This window comes from Lactuca virosa, chromosome 5, assembly GCF_052849685.1.
Source record: "Lactuca virosa cultivar CGN04683 chromosome 5, Lactuca_virosa_CGN04683_v6, whole genome shotgun sequence".
Taxonomy (NCBI): Eukaryota; Viridiplantae; Streptophyta; class Magnoliopsida; order Asterales; family Asteraceae; genus Lactuca; species Lactuca virosa.
Genome location: NC_136430.1, coordinates 82356203 through 82376478, shown reverse-complemented (window position 1 = coordinate 82376478; position 20276 = coordinate 82356203). Strand labels below are relative to the sequence as shown.

Sequence of the window (20276 nt, the reverse complement as noted above, 5' to 3'; positions counted from 1 at the left end):
CTGAGACTGCAGCTTGAAAGGTAGCTGCATCGATATGAAGGGTGGGGGTTTCGTTGTTCGGCTGACTATTTCCGGATGGCGACATGATTCTGTAACATGGGAAGAAAATGAATTCGTGAGCGATTATGGTTGAACCTAGATGTATTTAGATCGTACATGCAAAGAGTAGAAATAAGTTCTCGAGAGTTTGACCTACATCCCTATGATGTAGTCCTAGTAAAGAATAGAAGTAGTTCACATAATGGTCTCAAGACGTTTAACGTTCAAACAGGGGGGGTTCAACACGAGGACTTCCCAGGGGGTCACCCATCCTAGTACTACTCTCGCCCAAGCACGCTTAACTGCGGAGTTCTGATGGGATCCGGTGCATTAGTGCTGGTATGATCGCATCCCTGACAAAGAATTGGGAATGATCCCTGAGCTAAATTACCCTAGTCCAACAACTTGACTAGAGTAGGTTTCAAATAGACTCCTATGATAGTATGATGGAAGTATTTGAACAAAGAGTGACACAGAATTTAGCCGACTGACAATATCATTGATGTTTAGGATGTAACAGGCTTGGGAAAATTGACCTTGTAGAGGGTCTTACATCACATCCGGAGTAGGAAAGTTTTGGCCGCCTAAAGGCCTAACTAAAAGTACCTACAGTACAAGATAGATTCATAGAAAATGCCACATAGGACATAGATAGGAAAAACGATTCCTTTTTAACAGGGAAGGAAAGTAAGGCATCTACTACTGGCGGCGGTCATCCCTCTGGTGAACCCTCAGTTTAGCCAGTTGCCGCTCCATATCAAGCATGTGCCTTTCGTACACCCTCTGGCGTACTCGGAGTTCTATGACTTCGGCTCGTGTTTCAGCCAGTGCTTGCAGCAGGGTTTCATGGTCTCTCTCAGATCTTTCACGAGTGTGCTCAAGGTAATTGGTGCGGATTGTATGCATTCTTGCATTTGCATCAACCTCTGCGATACGATGGAGAACTGTTCTACCCTAAATCTCGTTTCGGGCAACTCTACGGACCAGAATTGGAAGAATTCTGTCTGCTGAGCTTCCTTCGCTTATGTTGTAGAAGCTTCGGTCTCCATTAAACGGCATAGGTTGGTCTTGCTCTTCGCTCCAGGTTTCCAAGCACTCTACCCAAGGAGGCGTCGGGCCTTGAAAAGCCGGACGAGGGTTAGGATTTGGAACAAGAGCCATCGGGGGTAGGTTCTCCACTTCAGGTTCGAAGTTAGAATCATTAGCAAAGCCTTCAGCTTGGTGACCATCCACAGGGATTGGGTGATCATTCTCTGGCTCCTCTAAGAGCCATCTAGCATTGTCGTGGTTGGGGTAGTACGGGTCGTCGTGGGGATGGAATTCAGCCATGATTTCTACGCGAGAAAAGGGAATATAAGAAATAACTAAGTAGACGTACTAATTAGATAATTATAAGATGATCTTTATCAGATACTTCAATACTTGTTTAGTGCATACTAGTTATATGTATTCGGGACAGGATAGACCTTCGAATAAGCGACCCAAACTCTAAGTCCACAACCCAACGAGGTGTTAGGAATTGAGACAGGGTACACGCAGCGGAAACACACAGTCACACACTCACAAACGAAACGAGAAAATAAAGCAATAAAGAACACAAGGATTTTACGTGGTTCGGATTCGGTGTAAATCCTACGTCCACGGGCTGCAACTAGATTTTCTTATTAACTTAATAAGATTACAATTTATAACTTCTACAAGTTATATTTGATGCACACATACAAAGGGTTACATTGCACATATATATATAGGAGAGAGAGCCGTACTTTCTTTTGTTTACACAAATTGCCGTCCAAAATTTTCCTTCAATTCACATATTGTGAATATAATATTGCGGCCGTCCATTACCGACCATGCAAAAAATACGTCCAATAATAAACAATTGATTTGCCGACATGTACGTCCATTCAATATTAAACAATTGAATTGTTTAATAATTGTCAAGTTACATTTATGGCCCTTGAACTCTTAGGAACTTGTCAATTTGTTCATGACTCCATAAATCTTAACAATCTCCCACTTGGAGGCTTGAACAACTTTAGCTTTTCTCCGCCATTCAACTCTCAATTATTCCAGTAATCTTTAAAAAACAACCAAGTCCTTTTAAGCTTCCAGTTCCAATGAACAAGCTAAAACTTAGTCTGATTTCTCTAGTTGCAGCCGCCCCTCATCATCAATTACTAGAAGGGCCAGTTGAAGCTCCCACTAGCTCCAACTCAGCCGTGGCTAATCCCACCACCGACTCATCCTTTGTCTCAACCGGTTTGGACACTCCACCAGATCCAGAGATACACTGAGGACTACTAACACTCTCCAAACTTTGCAAACTTCCAACAAGAGAGAATTTTCCAGTCTTAGTCTTCAAAACCCAACGGCTCTTTGTAACTGTACCCGGGACACACCCCGTGCTCCCACTGTCACAGAATCCCCTGAATGGTTTAGAATTTCCGACTCGTTCAGCTAACATCCCCTTGGCTCCAGAATTCATGTTTGCAAAATGAACTCTCTTAGCAGTAGATTTAGCGAACCAGATTTTGTTTTGCTTAATCGGGATGGTCATACTTCCCTCAGCAGGTACCTCAACCATATACAATGACCCACGCTTCAAACCTTGAGCAATCACTGAATTACCATTGACCACCATCCATTTACCACCACCAAACCTTACTTACAGTCCTTGTTTATCCAGCTGACCAACAGAAATCAATTTCTTCTTCAGCTCCGGAATCACCCTGACATCCTTCAGGCTCCATGTAGTTCCTAATGAAGTAACCAAATCAATATCCCCCATGCCCGTTACTTGAAGCATCTCGTCATTTGCCAAACGTACCTTTCCAAAATCTCCTTCTTTCAAATTCACCATCGTTTCCCCGTTGTCCATGGCGTGAAACGAAGCCCCTGAATCCATGAACCAAGAGTCTACAGAACTTTGCATACTGAGTATCAATGCATCATCCTCAGACACACTCTCAGCACCAGCAATGTTCAATTCTTTCTTTGGACATTGACTCTTAACATGTCCCACTTCTTGACAGTTCCAGCATTTCACATTCTTCAAAGATCTAGAAGAACTTTTTCCCCGACTCCCACTGCTTCCACTATTCCTGCAATTCCCTCTACCTCTTCCGACATTTAATAAATCAGAAGAGGAAGATCCACCTTGATTCTTGCGTCTGATATCCTCGCCTAGAACCAAATCTCTAACCCCTTCAAAAGTCATACCACTGGTCCCCACGGAACTCGTAACAGCAGTAACTGTTCCGGACCAGCTATCAGGTAGAGAAGCTAGTAGCAGTGATGCTTGAGTCTCGTTATCAAATTTAATTCCCACAGATGATAATCTGGATAGAATTGAATTTAGATTGTTAATGTGAACCGTAACTGAGCCTTCCTCATTCATCCTTGTAGTGAACAACTCCTTCATCAAGAACACCTTGTTAGCCGCCGATGGTTTCTCATACATATTTGACAGAGCCTCCATCATACCACGTGCCGTGGTTCCATTCATGATGTTGAAAGCAACGCTCTTCGTCAACGACAATGTAATAACCGCCTTGGCTTTCTTGTCCTTTGAGTTCCACGCATCTTCAGCAGCTTTTTCCATTTTCTCCGGTTTGTCTCCGAGTACTATGTCCAAGTCTTTCTGACATAGCAATGCTTCTAATTGCCTTTTCCACCAGCTAAAATCAGAACCATTGAACCTTTCGATTATAATCTTGTCTTCAGCCATTACGACAAACAAGATACAAATCAGGTACACTCGTGCGTGATAAAAAAAAACGATCGTACCCTCCAAAACCTCGCTAACCAGGCTCTGATACCAGTTGTTAGGAATTGAGACATGGTACACGCAGCGGAAACACACTGTCACACACTCACAAACGAAACGAGAAAATAAAGCAATAAAGAACACAAGGATTTTACGTGGTTCGGATTCGGTGTAAATCCTACGTCCACGGGCTGCAACTAGATTTTCTTATTAACTTAATAAGATTACAATTTATAACTTCTACAAGTTATATTTGATGCACACATACAAAGGGTTACATCGCACATATATATATAGGAGAAAGAGCCGTACTTTCTTTTGTTTACACAAATTGCCGTCCAAAATTTTCCTTCAATTCACATATTGTGAATATAATATTGCGGCCGTCCATTACCGACCATGCAAAAAATGCGTCCAATAATAAACAATTGATTTGCCGACATGTACGTCCATTCAATATTAAACAATTGAATTGTTTAATAATTGTCAAGTTACATTTATGGCCCTTGAACTCTTAGGAACTTGTCAATTTGTTCATGACTCCATAAATCTTAACACGAGGAACAGGAAGTAAAGCAAAGATCCACAGATTCTATGTCTATGACGTCCTGGATACATATAATTTTAATGTATCCACTAAGCAATTATTGACCTATTGATAAAAATCTATTTAGTTCTCAGATAAGTAATTATAGTAACACCAAATACCCCTATGGTATTTCATTGTGGTAGTGTTGGTAAGTTTTTAGACTTGTTGCCACATCACAACCATTCTTGGGCATATGCTAATCACTTCTCGGACCAGCATAGTTGATCAGGATATGCCATTCCCAGGACTGACCATACATCCCCAAGCTTACTTGCGATATTCAACAATCGTAATACTTTTGTTCTTGTCATTGTGACACTGATTTTAGTATGAATGCAGGCACGTATACTTTATTCTAGAAAAACTATTTATTTTCTAAAAGTATAATCATTCGAAAAATGTTCGAATCAGAGACTTTTAGTCCCAATTGTGTTTATAGTTTGTATATCTTATGTGGTTTGATATACTTAATTCACTATAAACCTGGCTCTGATACCAATCTGTCACACCCCCAAACCAAGGATGGCGGAAACGTCCGGGGGTGGAGGACTTCATGTATAGTATCACAACAACGAGTATAATAGTGCTCAAAGTAAAAACAACCATCATAAATAATTGAAAGGGTTACACCAAAGTATATGTTTACATGATTCAAATCAATTACATTATGATGACAAAATGAACTATTTGACGATTTATCGTCCCATCCTCAAAATGCTGTTGGTTTTCCTGTTTCACTGATTTCCTGAGAATACAAATAGTTTTGAAAAAAAGTGTCAACAATTAAGTTGGTGAGTTCATAAGCTTTTGAAAGTAAGAGTTTAAAAGCCGTTCTTTGTAATGAGTTGTATGTTACCAAGAAAATCCAATATTTTCCTTATAAAAACGATATGTAGTCTTAAAACCCAAGACTGGATGTGCGTGTGAGTTTTGTGTTATGTGATCTCAAGTACCGAGACCGAAAGTGTACAAGTAAAATCTATATTTATTGTTATTAAAGGTGGTTTTAAATCAACATAAAAACCCCTTTTGATTTATAAAATCCCTTATACTTTAAGTTTTGTTAACTCCCTATGTGAGTCACTATAACTATACTAAGATTAACCGGTACTTTGTAATGTACCCCTTTTTGTATAAACCTGGTACTTTGTATTCGTATCCCACTTATATGAAGACCCGGTACTTTGTAATGTACCCCTTTTTGTATAAACCCGGTACTTTGTATTCGTACCCCATTTATATGAAGACCCGGTACTTTGTAATGTACCCCTTTTTGTATAAACCCAGTACTTTGTATTCGTACCCCATTTATATGAAGACCCGGTACTTTGTAATGTACCCGTTTTTGTATAAACCCGGTACTTTGTATTTGTACCCCATTTCGTATGAAAACCTTTTGTAATGTAAATGAACATAAACTATACCTATTATAGCTTATCAAAATGTTTGTAATGTATATGCGACCTAACTATACCTATTATAGTGTAGTATGTTTGTTTGCGGTGTATAAGAACCCTTTTATGAAAATACACTAGTGCTATGAATCCATAAACTACGCTTATTATAGCTTATTATATATGTTCGAAATGAATGAAAGATCTTATCATGAATGACTAAATTTCAGCTTATGATAATAAACTAACAAGAAATTACATTCAATATTTAGCACGTATCGTTATACACTTTGCTCAACATAATACAAAGTGTTATGAAAGTTATAAGCTGTTAACTAGTTTTTAAGCTTTCTGCACTGTTTTAGAAAAATCATAGAAAAATCATACGACGTCGAAAACTAAATCCGTAAATTCTGAGAGTTCATAAAATGCGTCTAGTTTATTCATAATTTTTATTATGATTTTTAGAAGTCTTTAACTTGTGTGAAAATGTTCATATTCACAGACTGGTCCGGATTTGTTTCTGAAATGATAGACGGTTTTGTAAAAATCACCATAAATCATAGAAAAATCGTATGGTGATGTGCAAGTAGTCATTTTAAAGGTATGAAACTGAACTATTTGCACCTAATACAGTTTTGAAAACTAAAATGCTTAAGTTTACCAAAACAGTCCGTGAATGGAGTTGAACTTTTCTGATGAAGGCTGTTAAATGAGTTTAGTTGTGTTCTTGTGTTTTAACTTGTATTCCCCCCCTTAAAACTTAAGAAAAACATGAAAAGATAGAGGTATGAACTCACCTTGAGTGATTTCAGTAGATGGATGATGGAGAAAAGAAGTGCTCAACTCAAGAACACTTGGGAGGTGCTTGAAGATTCGAAGATCTAACACAAATATGACGATATTTGTGTAAGCAATCTATGATTGGAGTAGAAGGAAGTGTAATAATCATAAGGATGATGAAGATACTTACCAAAAGTAGAAGGAAAGCCTTGGAAAATGCCTTGGAAATTTCGAAATTGAGAGAGAAGAGTTGAGAGAAAAGTGTTTGATCTTTTGGTGGAAATGAGAGAGAATGAGTGAAGTGAAGAGAGAGGGTGGATGTTCCAGCTCTAAGAACGTGGTAAATGGCTGAAAATGATGATAAAGTACATTGACATGACCTAGGTATGGTGGAAGGAGTGTGGCTGGTCATGGAGTGGGTGTGGGTGGTTGCTTGTGTCATAAACTAAAGAAAAGTCAACACTCCACCTCTTGTACTTCACCCACTAAATCATGGATAAGATTTATCCCCAAAAACGTGATTAATTAATAAATATGGGGCCTTATATGTTAAAATAAAGTTTTGGGTGCAAATCCCGCGTTAAAATAATTAAAATCGGGCTTTAAACGAAGTTTGGGTCAAAAACTGCCAAATTCCGAAATTTGGGCCGAGAATGCGAAGGTTCGGCTCCTTAGGAGCTTAGAACCGAGAGCAGGAGAAGAAACCGAGAGAGGAGGGTTCGGCTGCGCGGGTCGCCTCTCAGACCGAAGGTGAGGTTCGGATGCATGGGAACCGAGAGGTCTCGCAGACATGCTCAACAGAAGGGACCGAGAGTCAGGTCCTCGGACCGAAGGTCAAGCCCTCTCGGGCCGAAGGTGGGAAGGGCAGAGTCTCGGTTCGAAATGATCAGGGGACCGAAATGGACAGAGCGCTCGGTCCATTTCGGTTGAGAGGGTCTCGGCTCCTAAGAGGTTTCGGTTCCTTGGGAGGGTTTCGGTTCCTTGAGAGGGGTTTCGGTTCCTAAGAGGAGTTTCGGCTCCTTAAGTCCGTTTTTCGCGTAGACTTCCGTTTTTGGGCTGTTTTCGCCAAATTCGAGGGTCGGGATGCCCCGAGTGATTATAAAAAAAGTTGAGAGAGATTTTGAGAGAGATTTGGGAGAGATTTGTCATACTTGGAGAGATTTGGCATACTTAGAGAGATTTGGGAGAGATTTGACATACTTGGAGAGGTTTGGCATTCAGAGAGATATATGGGAGAGATTTCACATACTTGGAGAGATTTCTCATTCAGAGAGATATTTGGGAGAGATTTCTCATACTTGGAGGGATTTGGGAGAAATTTGACATTCTTGGAGACATTTATCATACAGAGAGAGATTTGGGAGAGATTTCTCATACTTGGAGAGATTTGGGAGAGATTTGACATTCTTGGAGAGATTTCTCATACAGAGAGAGATTTGGGAGAGATTTGAGTGAAAGAGATTTAGAGAGACTTCTTTTGTGACCTTTTTGAGTGTTTGGCTTCGCAACGCAAGGTTCTTACACTCTGTTAAGCCTTGTTATGAATGTTATACGCTCTCGAGGGGTATGGAATAATGTTTTATCGCGTAGCTTCATTACTTGCCCTGATTAGGGTTTAGAATTTCCGAACACGTGAAAACTCTAAGTGATAATTTGTATGAGGTTTGCGAGTTGTATAATAAGAAACATAATGGAAAACCTAATGTACAAGGGTTAGATGAGTTGACCGGTTTGACTTATTGACTTTAGTTGACTTTGACTTGGCCAAAAATTGACGGTTGTCACAGTTGTTGTCGCAGCTTGCACTTCACAAATAATTTGGATTCAAAGTCAATTATGAGATTATGCTATAAATATGAAAAAGATTCCATTGTATTGTAATTCACAAAGTGCTATACGTATTTGTCACAATCCAGTACAACATTCGAAAACAAAACATATTGCACTTCGTTATAATTTTATCAAGAATCATGTGGAAGATGGAAATATCGAAGTTCACTTTGTAAAAACAACTGATCAGCTTGCTGATATTTTTACAAAGCCATTGGATGAAAAGTCTTTTGTAAGAATACTAAATGGACTGGGATTGATCGAAGCTAATTCTGTGCCAGGATTTCTTTCGAAAAAATAAGAAGAGAAAAAGGTGCAAAAGTGTCGATTCAGAGGTGCTGAGTGTTCACTCATAGGAGATAGCTTGTCATTCAGAGGTTACTGTTCACGTTCAGCGCTTCGACACGCTTCAATTTCGAAATCATGTACAAACCGCTTAATCACAAATTTTTGTTAGTTTAGTACAAAAAAATTTCGTTACTTTTCTGTCGAAAAATCAAAAACAACAAAAATATTTGTATTTCATCTTTTGTTAATTTCATATCGAAAAATCCAAAAATATTTACATTTTGTTTTTCCATTTTGAAAAAAAAAATCAAAAATATCAAAAAGATTTTCTTATTTTTGTTTTTTTTAGAAAACAAAAATCCAAAAATAGTTTCTTTTTGTATATTTTTACACTTGAAGTGTAGTTGCAGAGACGATTTTGTGTAATTCTTTAGAAAAGTTTGGAAGTCATGTTCGTGAATTGGAACAAAGGATTTTGGGAGGAAACCAACTAAGTTTCGAAAGTTGGAAGAAGTGTACATAAATTTCGAAATTTGTGTGGATTTTCTCAACATCATCAGAAATGAAAATTTTCTTGATACATGCTTGCTGCTTTGAGGGAAGGTATGTTTTCGAAAACTATGTACTAGTTAAGATGTCCTAGAAGCATGCTGCAACATGTTGACCAAAGCCTCGATAATGCTATGAGTTTCGAAGCCTTAATCGTTTTCTTATTTTGAGAATTCCTTCCCAATTAGGGTATATTCTCATTCATTCATGAGCTACCTTACTCTTCTTATATGAGTTAAGAGTTTACTGCATGGTCAAATCAAAGCAGAGGTACTTTCGTTTCTTATACCCAATCTTTTTCATCCCAAAATTCTTACACACTCACACACAAAGACATATGTCCAAGAGATCTCTGATAAAAACCAATCAAGATCTAGACATATCAAAATTCTGTGTTAATGATCTAACATCATGAGACCGTGATAAAAGTGAAATCCAAAATGTCGAACAACTTAAGGAATTAACGGGGAACTTTGTTCCAGAAATCACGAAACCTTTGTTTCAGTACCTAATTTAGATACTCAAAATCATATTCTTTCTTTGTTGTAATCTTGATCAAATGTTCGAAACCCACAACATTTGTTACCCAACAAGATTTTGGACTTATTTTGGTTTTAAGAATAGGATTTATGTCTGAGTATTATTCTCAACCTTAGTTACTTGATAAATTTTTCAAAGCTTACTTGTCACTGACTACACTGGTCAAACAGGTTGTTTCGTTTACAACTTGTCATACTTATGTTTAGTGTGCATTGTAACGGAATTTTGAACCACCTTCAAAACCATACTAAAAGAAGCCCTTCGATACTTATCAACAAGTATTCGATTGTAATTCACGGGAAACCACACAAGCAGTTGATCATATCTCTTGATGATTAACGAAGCAATATTTGCCCTAGATTTATCTGCTTTCATGTCGAAATTATATTTTCGACATAACTGATCCAAATTTTTTCTATATTTTGCTTCTTATCTTTTTCATTGGCACACAGCACTCACGAAATCCTTGAGTGTCTGAGTATTACTAACTCAGGCTGATGATTTCGAAAGTCTGGCATATGACTTCGTTTTCAAACCCAAAAGCGAAAGAGCCCAACCTCCATTCCGAAGGTTTTGGTCCTTATCCACAAGTACTCACGAAGAGACTTTTGATGTGACTGTTTGGTAACTGTGCGCATTTCTAGGAAGTCGTGTTACACACTTTATCTGACATGGCGTCTTTAACGGCTACTTGTGCAACTTTCAAGGGCCACATGTCAAGTTCATTAATTATAACCGTTTGAGATTCACATCAGGGATACGTATAAAAGGGGTAATTGGGTCTTCATTACAATTTTACGCTTACCAAATATTCTCAAAGAAGATATGTGCTCTCGTTTTTCTCTGTTCTTCACAGTTTCAAAAACCCTAGGCATGGCTGCTCCTCAATCCAACACTACTGAAGACGTATCTTCTCAACCCATCATGAAGATACAAAGTACCAACTATCAAGTGGATGGTGATGTTTTTGTATATCCCGAAGAACTCAAGATGTTGATAGTCGCTTTGAAACATTCAGTTTTATCTACTGCAATGTTTAGTTCCTTTGAAGTCCCAATGTATTTGCTTTCCATTGCTGGTTCTACTGCTTCATACAGCAAGACGATGGATACCGTGACATTCAATCTGGTGAATGAGAAGAAGTTTCGTCTTTCCAAGAAGTTGTTTGCCAAGTTCCTCGAAATCCCTAATTTTCCACCATTCTACAAAGTCACGAATGAACAAGTGCTACATATGTTCAATGAGATGGGCTATCAACCCACTCTTACCAAGATAAGCGAGTTCAAGAAGTCCGGCCTTCCAAGTATTTGGAATTTTCTTTTTGGAATTTACCTTCGATGTCTTAAAAGTCGAAGTATTCGCTTGGATAAAGGAAGAATGGAAGTTTATTCTATGGTAGCTGGTATTTACTATGATCTTGTAGTAGACTATGCCACACAGATGTGGAAATAATATTTGAAAAGTGTGGAAAATACAAATGCAGTGGATGGGGTTTCTTGTGCGAGGTATTGGAGTTTAATTCTTCGCTATGCTTACGAGAAGGAAGGTATTTTGGTACCAGCTGATGAACAAAAGGCTGAATTTGTGAAGTATCATTACCCCAAAACAGTTGAAGATGATGTGAGTATATTTCCTTTTGTTGCTCGAATTCCAGATGGAATGCTCAAGAAGGTTGATCTATCAAATCCGGTGTTGCTGGCATATTTGCAAACAATAAGCCCAAATGACGAAACTGGTGTCTTACTGCCAAAGGATGATGAAGGTCCTTCAAAGAAATCTCAAAAGTCAAAGAAAGTTGATGAGTCTACTCCTGAGAAACCTGTTCAAGAAGAAAAAGTTACTAAGTCACCCATGAAGAAGACTGCAGTGGTAATCAAATTTTCGAAGAAGTCCGACAAGTTTGTTGAGCCTGAACCTGTTGAGCCTACAAAGGAAATTGTTCCTTTGAAAACTGGTGTATTCAAGCGTCTCAAAAAGAAAGCTCATAAGTCACGAACTTCTCCTAAAAGGTCTTCTAGCTTTTCTCCTTCAATAGTTCGAAAGCCACATGTTACACGGAAAGGTCTCATCATTCGAGAGGTTCCTGTACCAGTTTCTCCATCTTCAAAGAAACGAAGGGCTGAAGATGTTGCAAAGCATATTTCAAAGAAGACGAAGAAGAGGAAATTGATCCTTCAGGATGACTCTATGGAAGAAGAAGTCCCTGAAACTCCAAAGGGTGATGTTTCATCCAAGAAGAAATCTCTTGTCAAATCGACTTTCGAGGAGATAGGAATTTCCAGTAGCTTTGTCAAAACTTCTACAGTGGACACAACTACTATTCTTGGTGATTCAACTAAAATTTCAACTCCTGAGCATACTTTGGTCATACCACCCGAGGTTTTGATAACCAATTCATTTCATGAGGAGGTTCGAACCTCAGGCATCTCTACACACGTATCTGATACGGATGTAAATGTCACTATGGGAGAAGGAGTCTCGAACAACGAAAATCCAGTGTCTACTCAAGGTATTTTCGAAACCTCTACCATCCATACCAATACTTCTTTACCACCGTTTGTCACTACTGTTTCTACAACCACACATTCACCAACCTTTGATCAAGTTATGAATCAACCCATCACTTCTCGTTTCCTATCTCAATCCACTGATCCACCCAAACCTGTAAATGATGATGACACTGATGATGGAAGTTTTGGAGGATCATTTGATGATCTCGAATTTGATCCTGAGGAAGAAGACATACCAGACCACATGCTTATGTTAGGGAAACAATTCAAGACCCTCAACAGAAAGCTCAATTCTTTGTTACAATCACAAGCAGATGCTGGCAGTAAACACTCCGTATCTAGAAGTGAAGTCGATGTCATGCTCAAGGCTCAGGAGCTTCGACTTCAACACAAGTTGGATGTTATGGATAAGAACAATGAGCTTCGAGTCAAAGCTCAGTCGGATATGTTCAACAACGAAATCCAGGAGCTACGGATGGTTGTGAAGGAACACCATGTTCTCTTCGTTAAGGACATGAAAACTGTGAGAGAAGATGTCAATCATAAACTAGAAGAATTGAAGGTTGATGTGGCCAAGGAGATCAATGAGTTGAATACAAACTACTCTTCTTTACTTTTGAAAGTAGACATTGTTGCAAGAGCTGTAACGAAAGTGGTAGAATGTTATCAATCTCTACTTCCCAAGTTTGATGATAAAGCAACTGGTGATCTTAGCAATTTTGGGAAACTTGATGCCATGCTTCGTGAACTAAAAGAGCTGGTTTCGAAATCTGGATCATCCTCTCTTTTAACTCCTGAGTTCTTAACTCAGAAGTTTCGTCTGTTTGAAACAACTATTCAGAAGGAGTTAGCCCCACTGTCTCAGCTGATAAGTCTCTTACCAACAAATGCCCCACCTGTTGTCACAGGGGTGCAAGGGGGAGAAACACGAAATGTTGGTAAAGGAGAAGGTGCTTCGGGGAAAACGATTTAAGAAGTAAAGGTTGCTGGAAAAGTGTTTACAACTCATGTTCCTACTCCAAGACCGATAATCTCGAAAGCTGATCCAGTGATAGCAATTGTCACAACTACAAGGCCAATTGCTAAAGGCATTGTAATTGGGTCAACTGGTGAAGGGAGGTCTTCGAAACCCAAGCAAACTACAATAAATCAAGATAAGGGAAAAGGAGTTGTAGTAGAGAAGTCAAAGGAAGAAAGGAAAGCTGAGATAGATGCAGAAATAGAGAAACAACGTCAAATTCAAAGTATTTTGAGGCTTCGTCAAAATGATCCTCCTACTTTGAACAAAGGAGATCCAAGAAAGCTGCATAGTTATGAAAATATCAAAGCTAGAGTTTATTACTGTGAGATGTATGAGTTCGAGAAGAAGCCAAGGAAAAGTTATTATATCGTGAACTCTGACATGAATCAACTTGATTTTCCTGTCAATGAAATGATGTTTCACACAGCCCAATACAAGATTGTTGATTAATTCAAGGATAAAGATGATGTTATCCATATGAAGCTGAGATTTCACGCTGTGTTGGGAAAGGATCAAGAAGAGGTATGGTCACTCGTGAAGATTGTTCAAGTGCTAAGTATAACTAAGGATGTGTTATTCGAGAACATGCTACAAAATTTTTGATACCATGTTGTGAGGGCAAACAATGTTGCTCTTGACTTCTCAATTGTTGATTTTCCTCTGATGAACTTGAATGATCTGATTCAAGTTGCGACTATACTCAAAGACATGGATGCTTCGAAACTCCAGGGAACAACTAAAGAAGTGCTACATCTGGGATTCGGCCATATCTAACTTTTGATTGACAATTACTATGATTGTCTAGCATTGACTGATGTTGATTTAGCATTGTCAATGGGAAAAGAAATCACAGTTCCTCAATCAGTGTTGAAGAGTCAAGCTGATTTAAAGAAGTATGTTGATGGAGAGATTTGCCTGAAGCCGTTCGGAATTGTTTTTGTTGGAAAGAGTAAGAAAGGAAAACAAACGAAGTTCCTATTTCAATCAAGTGATGTCGAAAGGTATACAACTTCTCAATATACGAACTTGATTGTGTGTATGAACAGTTGTAAGTGTTGGGTTTTGAGCATTCTAACACTTCCTAAGTGTACATGCAACCCTAATAAACCTTGGATCTATGTTTGTCTAAAATACATGCAAAATTTGTTTTCCAAGGTTTATAACTTATCTAGCATGGCATGGGGAACTTTTAAACATAAAAGAACTAGATGAATTACATACCTTTGATTGTGAATTGATTCCTTAGGAGTTTGAGAGCCAAGCACCAATAGTGTGAATGCCTCAAATGGAAATCACAAATCACCACAAACTTGGAAAACTTATGAGAGAGTATATCCATGCTCTAGAAATCGGCCACCTTTCTTCACACACACTAGGGTGTCATTTCATGCATCACAAGCTTGTTTATATAGTGCACATGATTAGGGTAAACCCTAATAACCCATGTCTTTTCCTTTCCAAGGATCCACGGGTTAAAAGCTCCATGGATCATCCATGGACTCCCATATAAGCTTAGCCCATTACCATAATGAGTGTTAGCCCACACTATATAAATATAATAGCCCATGTTTAATTAGTCACCATTTGATCAGTAATTTAATTCATAATTAATTTAAGACCAATACTAATTAAATAATACAATTTCATATTCATATATTATACCTTATAATATATTAATAAATCATAAATATACTATTCTCATAAAATTATCCATATAAATAGTTCGGGTGAAGTGCAACCCAAATGGACCATGCCGGGTTGGGTCAAGTATATACCAAATAAGTTATGGACTTAGACACCTTATCCAACAGTCTCCCACTTGGATAAGACTAATAACTATATTTGCCTATATGACTTCAGGAACCAACCGGCAATCGTAGCTCTCGAAAACTCTGTTGAACTATGAAGCGCCATTTTAGATAAGTGATCACATAATCCTCTGCTCTCATGATATCAGCCGGACAAATACATGGAACAATGTCTTACTTATTGTCCAGCAGTTTGTTTCCCGATTTCCGATTTGTTTGACAAAGAACTTAATCGATCACATCAATTTAGTTCTGACCGGGCCCGGTACATAGGTCAAAACAAAATCATCGAGGGGCCCAGATATCGCTTCTATTTCTAGAAGGAACAGATAAACTTCGACTCATATGCTTGTTCTACTACTTATTGAATTGTACACAAAGGCACGTTTTATAACATCAAGTTACTAATACGTTTTCGTGCAATCAATGTACAACCAACTCATAGGTAACAACTCATATCTCTAGGTTTGAAGACTTATATGATATTACCATCTCACGATCACTCGAGATAAATTCCATGAAGTGATGCAAGTGAGCGTGTGTTGAATCCAATACTCATAACTTATGAGCACTCATGAGTGTTGTAGCCATGTCCAACATCTTAGACCTCTACAACCAACTCATAACAGTCTTGATTCATATCTACTTCCAACATATGACCGACTGTGGATGGTTTGAATAAGTTAATCATTCGGAAAGAATAACCTAGTTATTATGGAAGTCAAAACATGCAAAGTGAAACACAAGAATAATTGAATCCAATATGGTCTCAGCACTTATAAATATAAATAAAACACCTTTTATTCATCACCATATTGATTCCACATTATTTTGTTTCGATTTATCAACTTAACACTTGAATTAAAACAATAGTTGTCCCATGCTCCAAGCATGTACACTATGTTTTCTAAACAATAGTCATGCCATACACCAAGTATGCACACTATGTTTGTCTATGATCTTTACTTTGTGAAGTATATCAATTGAACATGATTCCAATGATGCTCATTTCACAGTCCCAAATCCTTACCGTAAATGAAAGAATACCAAATTCTTGTCATTTACTGTAATCTGTTAGATTCCAAACTTATATACATTGATCCTCTTGCAATGACTATGCACAAAAGTCACAAAACTTGTCAACAGTCATTACAGAGTATTCCAAAGGAGATCACTTCTATGGAAACGAAGTCTCATAGTCAAAGTACATTGCTTTGAACATCCTTCTTGCATAAAAGTTTCTAACTTTCTCATAGATTCTTAATATCCAACTCCCAATATGAAAATTTCCATATTCCCATTTTGATTATCATATCTGAACAAGAGCTACCTCTTTTCAGAATATATCAATATGGTCCTTCCAAAATTTAACACTATACTTCCAACTGTCCCTTAGCAACCAATCTTTGGTGAACCTTAGATTGCCCTTGACAATTGCTTAATCATTTTAGTCATATCCGGTTCTATTCCTTTTTCCCTCTTAATGCTCTAAGCATTTTGAAAAAAAAAATTTAGAACGGATAAATATTATAGCACATGTGACCGATCCTATACCCGAAGCATATGGGACACGATTCATGATGTCTCACATAAAGACCTGATACTAGATCAGTCTCTTGCTACAATATTTTTTTTATTTTTTTTATATTTGCCATGTTTTCAAAAATCGACTATGAAGAGGGATGCCGTAATCATAATCGAATTTGAGAACGCAATATATATAGAATTTTCTTATGCTGAACCATTCCAACATAAAATTTATATATATATATATATATATATATATATATATATATATATATATATATATATATATATATATATATATATATATATATATATATCCTTAACTAAAGATGATTGAAATCTCAATCTAAACTTTTAGGATTGAAATGAAGTATAATCTCCTCTCCCTTAATTATAGCAAAACAACCTTTTTCCAGGTGAAATTCTTGTTTTCTATAATTAACAATACTCATCATAATTCATTATGCTCCCACTAGCATAATAATTATTTAGCACAACAATTATGCTCCCACTAGTTTTGACATGTACTCAGAAATCGACTTCTAGAAATCAATACTTTATTGACTTTCATCACCAAAGTTCAGACTTCTGATACGAGATGCTTCGACAAAACTTTATCTAATCTTCTCAGACTCATACATCTTTCTTTAGATAGCCCACATGTGTGTCTAAACAATTATGAAGAGGGATTCCGTAATCATAATGTTTAGACCTGTTTGCCATTTCTCACAAGTCCATGTTAATGTGCCGGTTAACCACACACGCTCCACTAACGACTTTGAGAATGCAAACAACACAATTGCTATCTACTTAAAATCTACTTTGTGAAAGCGTTTCCTCACCATCATTTTCATGAATCGGAAAGAAACCTTATGACACTTAGATTTTATGATGTATGTGTTCCTATCCATGTGAATTTCTCAAAACCTTAATCACAAGACAAGGTTAGTGACAAACTCAAAATCATATGGATTGAACTTGCTCAATCTTGATTTCTTGCCTCTTGGTCGCCCAAGGGACCACCATTTCTTCCAAGTTGTTATGCATACAACTGAGAACTCACAGAACTCACAAACATAGTCAACTTTACCGGAATAGGCACAAAAACAAGAATTATGTCAACACAATAGGTTACAAACCTCAAGTCGTGTGCTAGTGATAAACTATAGGTTTTATCCTTGATTAGCTCTTGAAACTTTCAAGACCTTTAAGACTCCCACTGTCCTCTTGACATATAAGTTTCTCTTTGTCATGAACCATTCCTTGACAACCAAACAAATATTCAAGAGTCAGTGCGGATCCTTATCAAGATAAACACTTCACACAATTGGTGTCAATTGGTCTTTGTTTTATCCAAAACATCACAACTTACCAATTTCAAATGTGCAAGAGTAGAAAACATTTTACTCTTACATTTGACAAGTGTTATAAACCTTATTCAATATGTGTCACTCAAGTTACAATCTTGGAGTATGACTCTAAGACTTGTTTTGGAACAAAGTATGATTCATCTTCTTTATTTTAACCATTCTAACAATTCATGAATCCTCTTCTTAGCCATAAAATGGACTAAGGTGTCCTTAGAGGATGAATTGTGACATGGTTTCTTAATCATTAAGATGATCATAAAACAAGATACTAAAGTACTCTCCCATCTTTTCAGATTTGAGAAACTTTTATCTTTCTGCCCAATTTGATTCTTCCCATTCGTCCTGCCATACATTGAAACTTTTCCAATGTTTCAGAATTGTACTTCAACTTGTAGGTACAACAATGTTTACTAAACTTTAGTAAATCATGACGAATAGTCTTATCGATCTTTGTGGTGGACTTTGACCTGCACACACCCAGTGTACCCGATCCTTTAGTCTTTCACCTGTCTCACATATACATGTGGTCAGGGAATTAGTCTTAACTTTCCAAAAATGAAAATTCTCATTCATCATGCAATACAACCTGCATGATTCCAAGTTTCAGTCCAATTGAAACCTTGGGTGATGGGAATCTTTCCTTATTTGATAAATTTAGACACTGCCACAGATGAAAGAATCAAATTCATTATTGCTAGAAACATACAAACATTAACTTTCCATGAATGCCATTGCAAGGAGATATAAAATAAAGTAAAACAAAATTTTATTTATTTATAAAATGTGGAAAAACTTTTCCTTACAGTGCAACTTTAAATGGAAACTATGCTATTACATATCTTCTAGCAATCTATCATAACTCTTATGTAGCAGCTCAAGAATCCGATCTTCGAACCATGCGATTGAAATCCATCTTCGCGATCAGATTCAGTATACTCTTTCTTTAAGTGTCCTTCCCTTTGCTTGATCCTGCCAAACACCAAAATGTAACCGAGTCACATTTTGTATTAAGAAACATCAATAAGGAACTTAACAGAGTTAGATAGTGGACTTACCTGAAGCAGAGTCAAACCTTTTGTTTCTACTTGCTTTCAGATCTTTTAGGTATTCAGGGCAGCTTCGTTTCCAATGTCCCTTCTCATGACAATAAAAACATATAGACTCTTTGGGAATGGTACATGGGATTATCACAGACTTAGCCTTTCCCTTTGCCTTTTGGTCAACCGGGTTGACCAAGGCCGATCCCTTTCCATTGGGAAGAAAAGGCTTTTCTGGACTTCCAATGTTGCCATTTTCAATGTCCATGGAAGTTTGAGAAGTAGACCTTCCACCCATATTTGCTTGACTATTGCGCCACATCATTTCTGACTCAGCAGCAACAAGCAAATAAGATAGATCTATTAGGATCATGTCGTGATCTGTCACATAGTAGTTCCTAATGAACTCACTGTATGACTCAGGAAGTGACTGAAGAACCCAGTCAGTAGCCAACTTCCTTGGGACAACGACACCCAACATTCTCAACCTGTCAAAGTGTGACTTCATTCCTAAGACATGAGTGCACACAGGTCTTCCATCTTTATGTTTCATTGCTAGTAGGGCTTGAGTGACCTTGAATTTTTCAAGTCTTCGAGCTTGTGGGCCAGGGAGAATAATTGGAGGAGGTGGAGGTATAGAAGTATGATTTCCATGAGATTTGGGAAGATCACAGTTGTCTAAACCAGACATCTACAATGGGAGATATTCAAGTTAGTTGATTTTAAGTCCTTAATATAACACCCAATATGAAATATTAAGGCTAGGACCCAACACAATATTTTATAACTTGGAAGAGGGATGCTGTAATCCAAGCTATAAAATATTTGAAGGTAGGTGAATGACGATTCACCAATTTCCACCATGAAAAACGAAATGAATTATTAGGTTTTAATTGGATTTGAAATTCCTAGATTCTTTTGAGATTCATTGAACTTTTCAATGGCATGTTTCAATCTCGATTGTGCCATTCAAGTTTTGTGACTGGGATGCCGAGGATCACAAAACAAGGTGTGAATAACCATGCAAACTCACTTGGTACCCTTAATATTATCACCTAATCGATGTGCTGGTTAACCACACACGCTCCACCGATCTATGATAAACATTAAGTCACCCTTCGTGATCCTTACTAGTCCAAGTTAGTGTGTCGGTTAACCACACACGCTCCACCAATGGCTTGGTAAGGTACAAAGTGTGAATTTCATGGGTTAGCACCAAATT

General features: G+C 37.6%; 1 non-coding gene across 1 annotated transcript; it reads right to left on the bottom strand.

Annotated features, from left to right (window-relative positions):
* Positions 1-273: 273 nt before the first annotated feature.
* LOC145117826 (5S ribosomal RNA) lies at positions 274-392 on the bottom strand. The gene has a single exon (XR_013712820.1). It is a non-coding gene; the product is annotated as a 5S ribosomal RNA (ribosomal RNA).
* Positions 393-20276: the final 19884 nt, after the last annotated feature.